This window comes from Nanorana parkeri, unplaced genomic scaffold (assembly GCF_000935625.1).
Source record: "Nanorana parkeri isolate BGI_ZX_2015 unplaced genomic scaffold, ASM93562v1 scaffold59, whole genome shotgun sequence".
Classification (NCBI taxonomy): Eukaryota; Metazoa; Chordata; class Amphibia; order Anura; family Dicroglossidae; genus Nanorana; species Nanorana parkeri.
The window spans coordinates 274,025-283,325 of NW_017306327.1; the positions used below are offsets into that span (position 1 = coordinate 274,025).

General features: G+C 42.7%; 1 protein-coding gene across 1 annotated transcript in view; it reads left to right on the forward strand.

Moving 5' to 3' along the window:
* Positions 1–799: 799 nt before the first annotated feature.
* CNOT6L (CCR4-NOT transcription complex subunit 6 like) overlaps positions 800–9,301 on the forward strand; it is a 41,021-nt gene continuing 32,519 nt past the window's right edge. Inside the window, exon 1 of the mRNA XM_018576179.1 lies at positions 800–942. The gene's annotated coding sequence lies outside the window, so the exon portion shown is untranslated. The remainder of the gene's footprint in view (positions 943–9,301) is intronic.

A 9,301-nucleotide genomic window follows, 5' to 3' on the forward strand; every position in this document is an offset into this window, starting at 1 on the left:
GGTGGGGTGAGTGGTAGAAGTGGTTGAAAATTGTGGCATATGTAAAGTGAAAAATTGTTCTTCTGTGACCTTATTTGTGTTTAAATTTGCATTCTGTCGTTCCAACTCGGCAGTGATTGTGCTTTCATCAGAGCTAGTTAATCAAGTTGGTTAAGACTGTAAAAGGCTGTGGCTTGTTGATATGTCAGCAGTCTTTCAGTAAGCATAGTTGACCTGGTTTGGAGATCTACAGATAACCACTTAAGAAAAAACAAATGCAGAATAGCCTGTGAACACTTTCAGGAGTGTTGGTCTTTGGTCCCCTACAGTTATCACTGGTTCCTCCTGCTGACCTCCACGTCTCTTCTATATCCTGTAGTGGCTTAGGTCAGTAAGAGAAACCAGTTAGAGCTGCGGGGGACCACAGAGATCAACACTTCCTGACGTGTAGGGGTATTCATCAGTGCGGGCAGCAGGATTGGCAAGTATATGACTTTCTTCTTTAACCAGTGTATCTTGATTGCAACAGGATTGTTTTCCTTTTTTCATAGTCTTTCATATTGGAAGAATAATCCAGCCCATGGAGGTCATGAAAGATTCATGCACCCTAGTTGTATTGTTGCTTAGAATATGCTTGCGCCAATTTAATTTTAACAAGTGATGAGCAGCTGTTCTGCCTATGTTGTCTTCTCCTGCAGCACAGTAAGGGAACAGCAGGGAGTAAAGCTGTTGCCAAGTGATTGGCCTAAATGACTGCAATGCCCTATAAGTTGTTGTACATTTTATAATTGTTAAAACCTGTTCTTCATATTCTTTCAGGTTTCTTTTACCCCCTTGGTGCCCCACGTCTACAACACTGCTTGAGACACATTGCTCAGACTCGCCTTTCTGGTGCTCATTCTTGTAGAAACTACTGACCTGCAGATAGAGCAGTGATCAACCCGCTTCATGCTGATTTAACAGGTAACAGAATGCGACTCCTTTCATGGCTTTATCACGTGTCTCTGAGTGCCTTTTATGTAAATTCTGAACTTTTATTGAGACCATTCCTAATGCCACACTGCACTAAGAGTAGGCAAAAAACACTGAGTTGTAAAGCTCTCTCTGTTGCAGGTCTTTCCTCGAGTTTCATTACAATAGGGGGAATTATTAAAACTGGAGCAGACCAAATCTGGAGTAGATTTGCACTGCAACCAATCTGCTTCTTGTCTAATTTTCAAATCTTACCTGAGCAAACTGAAGAGATGCTTATTGGTTGCCATGGGCAACTGCTACATAATCTGTTTGCTCCAGTTTTGATTCACCTCCAAAGTACAGTCCTGGCCAAATGTTTTGAGAATGACGCAAATATAAATTGTCACAAAGTCTGCTGCTTCAGTTTGTATGATGGCAATTTTGCATATACTCCAGAATGTTTTGACGATTCATCAGATTAATTGCTATGAAAATGTACTTAATCCCCAAAAAAACATTTCCACTTTAATTCAGCCCTACCACAAAAGGACCAGGTGACATCATGTAAGTGATTCTCTCGTTAACACAGGTGTCAGTGTTGCCTAGGACAAGGCTGGAGACCACTCTGTCATGCTGTTAGAGTTAGAAAAAAGGTGCCCATACACCTGCCGATTATCGTACAATAATCGCGGGTGATCCTGCGATCGTACGATAATCTGCAGGTCTATGGGCTGCATGCGACCGCATCTACTGTATGGTTGCACGACTTTCGTCTTCCCAGCACGCTGGAAAACCCGTTGGACCACGCTGGAAAAAACGTTGGTAGCGTGATCGGAAGACTAAAGCCGCACGGGCCGGTGTGCGCAAGCGTACACTGCCCGCTCAGCATTGCAATCATCGGCAAGCCCGCCCCTGGGGGGGGGAGGACTTGCGATGGTCGATTCGTTTAGTTAGCCGATTATTAAGTTCGATTAATCGGTTAAACAAGAGGGAGGAATCTGTTACACCAATAGATTATCTGCAGATTTTCTGTGGTTGGATAGAAAAAGTGCATGGCCAGCTTAACAGACTGGAAGCTTTAAAAGGAGGGTGGTGCTTGAAATCATTGTTCTTCCTCTGTTAACCATGGTTACCTACATGGAAACATGTGCAGTCATCATTGCTTTCCACAAAAAGGGATTCACAGGCAAGGATATTGGTGCTACTAAGATTGCACCGAAATCAACCGTTTATCAGATCATCAAGAACTTCAAGGGAAAGAGGTTCAAGTGTTGTGAAGGCTTTATAGCACCCAAGAAAATCCAGCAAGTGACAGGACTGTCTCCTAAAAGTTGGTTCGGCTGTGGGATCAGGGCACCACCACCACAGAGCTTGCTTGGGAATGGCAGCAGACGGGTGTGAGTGCATCTGCACGCACAGTGAGGCGAAGACTGAGGAAGGCCTGGTGTCGAAGGGCCGCAAAGAAGCCACTTCTCTCCAGGAAAAACATCAGGGACAGACTGATATTTGGCAAAAGGTACAGGGATTGGACTGCCGAGGACTGGGGTAAAGTCATTTTCTCTGATGAATCCCCTTTCTGATTGTTTGGAGCTTCCGGAGAAGAAAAGGTGAGCGCTACCATCAGTCCTGTGTCATGCCAACAGTAAAGCATCTGAGACCATTCATGTGTGGGGTTCCTTCTCAGCCAAGGGAGTGGGCTCACTCACAACTTTACCTAACAACACAGCCATGAATAAAGAATGGTACAAAAACATCCTCCAAGAGCAACTTCTCCCAACCATTCAGAACAGTTTTGGTGATGAACAATGCCTTTTCCAGCATGATGGAGAACCTTGCCATAAGACAAAAGTCATAACTAAGTGGCTTGGGGAACAAAAATGTCAAATTCTGACAAACTCCAAGCATTGATTATCAAGAATGGGCTGCCATCAGTCAGGATGTGGCCCAGAAGTTGACTGACAGCATGCCAGGGCATAGTGCATAAACTTAATGTAATTGTCAATAAAAGCCTTTAACACTTCTGAAATGCTTGTAATTATACTTCAGTATATCAGAGTAACATCTTAAAATAAACTGAAGCAGCAGACTTTGTGAAAATTTATATTTGTGTCATTCTCAAAACCTTTGGCCACAACTGTATTAATGTGTTCTATGTTTTTGTATGGTTGAGTTTTAAGTGTTGTGACATCCAGACTGATGTGTCAGTTAGTAGATTAGCGATACACAAGGACACTGAGGGGGTGATTTGTGGAGTAGAAAGATATGTATGTATGCGTCATCGACATAGAGATTGTATTGGTATATGGTATTCTTGAATGCTAATTGTAATGTTTTAAAAATGGAAGGCTTTTAATCATAAAGGGCTTTTTCCAGTGTTTTGTAATCCTACATGTAATAACATTCTATAAAGGGTTTTTATTCTTTGCATACCGTTTTTTTTTTCTTCCCCCCCATTCTGCTCACAGTTGCCATTTTCACCAAGTGCTGATGATTCCAGCCCCCTATACTTTTTGCAACATGTGACAATGCACATCTCAAGGAGGAGGGGGGAGGGAGAGAGTGCAATTCCCCTGAGATCTTGAAAGATTTTGCAGTTTGCAGATGGGATTTCCCAGGAAGGTAATGGTGATGCAATGGTTCACAGGATACATCTGAGACCAGGGCTACATCACCAGTGCCGCACTCAACCAGAAAGTTGAAAAACAGTAATTCAATGTTTAATGTAACTCCATTTCGCATCAGCATGGAGCATAAAGGTGTGCTGTAAACATTTATGTCTTTGAGCTACTGAATGTCAGATACACATTAGCAATCAAGCATGACTGTTAACAGCCTAGAATACAGTATGATTTAAACAGCCTAGAATACAGTATGATTTAAAGGAGAGCTATGAGGTGAGTGCTTTCCACTCCTAATAGATAGATCCGACCTGTGACTAAGCTGTCACAGGTTGGCTCTATTGATCGGGAAGTGAGCAGAAACATGCAGCTGATCAGCTAACTTCCTGATCGTCTGAGCGGTGACTGTCAGTCACCACTTCCTGCAGGGTTTCATCCCTCCCCTCTCCGATCCTCCAGCCCTGAGTGGAGGAATGAACGGGGGATGGGGAGGGCACAGCTGGCACTGCCTCCTAGATAGGTAGAGCCAGCTGCCAATCAGCTAGCTGGGTGGATCATGACAGTATTGCCGGGATCTGTCCCGGCTGCGGCGCTCTCGGTATATTGCAAGCTATAGCTATATGGGTCACGGGAGGAGGTTAGTATATGTCCTCCCGTGACCCTAAAGACAACTATGGGGAAAAACACTTACCCCCATAGATTCTCTTTACACTAGAGGTTAAAAGATAACTATTTCCTGAGGAGAATAAGCAGAGAGAAGGCCGCCTAATAAGTGGTGGTCTGCTCCTTCATTGTCTGGTCAGTGTTCAGGATGTGTTCTTGCCCAAGCTTTGCTCCTTCTGCAGTTTAAAGTTGGTAACGCTGTGTTGCCTGCTTGAATCTAGGACACTTTAGTTCTTTGCTTACCACCTGCACAAATGTTAGGGTCAGTGTTGATGGGCTTTTTGTTTTTGCATTTCTCCGTATGCATGTCTAATGGGAATTTAAAAGCAGGTGAAGCAAGACGAGTGTAGGTCAACTGCAGGTCAACATACACTGTTTGAATTTCGTCCGTCTTTTTGAGTAACGAAAATTCGCTCTGATGCTCCAGCACTGACTAGAGGAATGGACGGGGCGGGTACAGCTGGCTCTGCCTCCAGATGGGCAGAGCCAGCTGTCACGCAGCTGGGTGGACTGGATTTTGACAGCATTGTCAGGATCTGTCCCAGCTGCGGCGCTTTCGGTATACCGCGTTCTGTAGCTCGCGATTATACTGAGCTTTGGTTCACAGGAGGCGGTTTGTATATATCCCTCCTGTGACCCTTAAGAGAACTATGGGGAAAAACACTTACCCCATAGTTCTCTTAAGATGTTGTGTTCATCTGCTGAAGACCACTAGACCATTACCAGTCCAATATTGTATAGTACAGAAGAACCCCAATGTTTTATTGTGATGCATATAATTTTAAGTGGTAAGCAAAACATCCTAAGATGTCATGTAAACGAATCAGAAGCTTGTCAGGTTTTGTATGGCTTCATACTTGCAGCAAGTAATCTTACAGCTATAGGGCAGGTCAGAAGGATACTGGGGGGAAAAACTTCAGAGGTAACCGAGAGCCACATGTGACTGCTGATCCACTAGCTGCTGTGTAGCTATGTGCTACTACATAAATATTGTTGATTATCATGCTTTGCTATTGAATTGTGTGGACTGTACAAAGCTAAAAGTAGCTTTAGTGTAGTAAAGATGTAGGAAGGCTGCATTTGCTTACCCCACTTTTAGAATTGCTAGTTCCTGACTCTTTCTGGGCCAAAAATAACTGTACACTGTCTTTCTTGCTTTGCATGTATGTTCCCAAGACAGTGAGTAGTGATAGCGGATATAATGGAGGACCTATATCAAAACTGAGTTCAGCACCCTACAACCAGAAAACCCTGTTTGGAAAAATTGAGATTTTCAAAAGATCCATTTCCCCTTTTATATGCATAACACTGAGTGTGTACAGTTGGTGGGTATACCTGCTGGGTAACTGCTCAGAGCTTCTTTCTTTTTTTCTCTCTTGTGTATGGCACAGCAACATTGGGTGGGCACTGTATTGAACTAGCATTTTTTGTTGTTGTTGCACTTGTCCTAATTCTGTTTTCTGGTTCTCTTCCTACTAGCCGATTGTGGCATAGTTTGCACAAGTCTAAGCCTACTTAATTTTGTCTGTTTTGCTATAAATAGTCGTTGGCAATCTGATTATGCTCTCTGACCTCTGCCTAAAAAGTAAATGCTTGCTTGCTTGCTCCTTATCTTATTGAGCAGTTTACTTGGTTCTCCAAGCATGTCTGTTTGGATGAGTTCCATGGATTAGGTGGTGGCATTCTCTGATCTTGTCTTCCACTGTACCATTCCTAATCACATATGTAAACTGAATTGCTTAACAATTTTTGTTTTCTTTGGTTAATTTTGGGTTGTTACATCACTTAATCATGTAGTGTAATATGGCTGTTAAAAATAGAGGAACTGAGTTGTGGAAGATGTGCACATTAAGAGCCTGTTCATGCTATAGCAGTGACCAGCATTTTTCTACACATCCATCTTTGAGGCAGGGTTCTGCTTTCTCATGTCAGATCCCTCCAGAGAAGATAGTGATGTTTCCAAATCTTGCTCTGAATCTCCGGAGAGTAGCAGTACCTTAGATCTCACTTCAGATGTGCTAGAAGGGCTTGTTCAGAACAGTTTGTTCCAGGACCAAAAAAGCATCCCAATGTATCCGTGTGGTATTTCTGGGCTCTGTTCACACCAGCGCAGTCCGTTCCGGTCAAGACAAAAAAGAAAATACTGCTGGTCTTGTTTTCTCTGGTCTGGAATGCTTATGTTTATTCTCTGAGGCAGATTGTGCTTAATGTGGTTGTGATTTGTCAGAGTGGTTTGTGTGCCAGATAGTGAGAAGTTTTGTGTGGCAGGTACTGGTTACGAATATATCACTTGTTGGTATGTGAACCCTGGAGTACCCCTCTTATCTTTTTGTACTGTACTCTCTGAAATACTATTTGTAATTCAGCTAGAGTAACATAACTAGCAAAACTTTGCTTTGTGGATTGTTGTATTAACACTGTTTTCATCCTCCCCCTTTTTTTTTCTTTAGCTCCGATGTTAATCGGATAAAGAAAAAAAAATTAAATACCATTCATAGAAAATGAGAAAAATAGCACTGCACTTTAACAAAATCAAAATATGTTCCTAAAATGCGAGGGATGTTATAAAATGTGAAATTATTACATAGACTAAGGTTTTTTTTTTTTCTGAAGTATCATTAGCACAGGCATTGTGCAACATTATAATTTCATCACTAATGGTCTAGACCAGTGGTGGCGAACCCTTGGCACTCCAGCTGTGCCAAAACTACAAATCCCAACATGCATCTGCCTCTGGGAGTTATGTCTGTGGCTGTCAGAGCCTTGCAATGCCTCATGGGACTTGTAGTTCCAAAACAGCTGGAGTGCCAAGGGTTCGCCACCACTGGTCTAGACCCTTGGTTCTCAACTGGTGGGTCGTGACCCAAAAGTGGGTCGCGACCCCATGTTCAGTGGGTCGCAGCGTGTCTTCCTCAGTTTCCCCCTTTTGCAGCACTGCCGGTTCTTGAGCCACACAGCCATTCAAAATATGTAGCCCAGTGTCAGCTTGAGGTGGGATGGGCTGGTTCTATGGCCGTGAGGGAGCTCAATCCATACATACAGCTTCCTGACTTGTCCTGTAGAGGAGCCTGGACTGGCGTGATGTCACATTCTGGCTCCGGCACTTCTACAGGGCACGCAAAGGGGTTGTACAAGCAATGCACATATGGATGGAGCTCCATCGCAGCACACCAGCCCACACTGGACCCCAGGCTGAAGATCCACTCCAGTTCTGGTAAGGTATGGAGACTAGGTGGATCTTTTGAATGGCATCTCCCACCCACAGTTCAATTGCCTGCACAGGAACGCACGTAACTGCAGTGCTGTGCGTTCCATTGCCGTGCAACTTGGCTCGCGACTTAATGACCAAGGACAAATGTGGGTCCTGAGGTTACACAGGTTGAGAACCACTAGTCTAGACACTATAAACAATAATAAATATTAGAAAGAAATGTGAATAGCAAAAAAAAAAAACATTACTTGTGCTAGTAAATCTCATAGAATGTGTATATATAGAAAGTCCTGTATTAAATCTTGCAAGTGATATTCAACTCCTACTTAATCTACATATCCATATGTGTAGCCCATTCCTTCTCAATGTAATAGTCATTAAATGTATGAAAATATAGCTTCCAACTTTTATAATCCACACCACCTCTGTGAATGCATAAACAATTAGTGAATCAGTGCTCTCCACCGTGCTCAAAATATCGATCTGGCCGCACTCACCAACTCCTATTGCTCACCATATTTCAGATGAACAATAGCGCTTTATAGTGTCTAGACCAGGGGTCAGCAACCTTTTACACACCAAGTGCCATTTTTCAAACCATGGTACAACCGAGTGCCAGTGAACAATAGCACGCTTTAGTGTTAGTTACAGGTAAATTTTTTCACTCATGGCTGTACTGCTAATAGTAAGTTAAACTCCCTAATTATTTTAATGTGTTTACCTCTCCAGTAGCAGCACAACTATAAGGGGAAACCATTAGACCAGGCGTGACATAGTTATAGTATTTGAGGTTGAAAAAAGACACGGGTCCATCAATTCTCATTCATCCAGGTCATGGTATATCTGTAAAAATAAAGCAAGGCAACTGGACGTATTTTTTTTTTTTTTACAGATATAGGTCCATCAAGTTGTGTGTGCGTAAGTCCCTGTGTGTAGTAGTATTAGTGTACCCATACTCCTGTATGTTACGGTCTCTGAGGAAGGTATCTAATTGATTTTTGAATCATTCAATACTCTCTGATACCACTGCTTGTGGCAGAGAGTTCCAAAATGTAACCGTTCTAACTGAAAAGAATCCTTACGCACTTTGAGGTTTTTTTTTCTGAAGTATCATTAGCACAGCTTGTGTGGATAACACATCATTGTTTCATCACTTTGTGATAGTTTCACAATTTATAACCTTTTTCTCGCATGTTGGGAATATATTTTTTTTAGTTTGTTGAAGCGCTGTACTATTTTTCTCCTTTCCTATTTTGGGTGTACTCTCCTATCAAGCACAGCTGCTCTTATCTGATGCCTAGCGCATTTAATCAGTATTTAACAAATACCATCCTTTTAAATTAAACACAAATGCAGGGTTCCACACATTAAGTTTACTTCAGAATAAAACTGCATGCACAATTTTTCAGCAATCATACTGCACTGGAACACACGGCATTGTGTTCCAGTGCGGCCGATCACACAGTGGGTGGGGTGACATTGAAATAAATGGGGCACTGCAACACACTGCCCACAGCAGATTTTGTCAGGCTGAAAATTACTCCGATTAAAAAAAAATATATATTTATTTTTAAAATTGTATTGTAAGCACATGGAGCTTGAATAGCTTCAGCCAGGGAATGGCAGCTGCCAGTGGCAAGATTCTGCAGACGGCAGCTGAATGTAAATACAGCAGATAGTGGGCTGGTGCAAGAGCCAATAGAAGGCTGGCTATTGCACCCGCCCACTGCTTGCTGTGACCTCCACCCAGTGAGGAGGAGAGAGCTAGGGGATCCAACCAACTAATCGATAATGAGGAAAGTCGACAACTATTTTAATTGTTTATTTGGTTGCAGCCCTAATTAACCCCCTGGCTGTCAGGTTTTTTTTTTTTTTT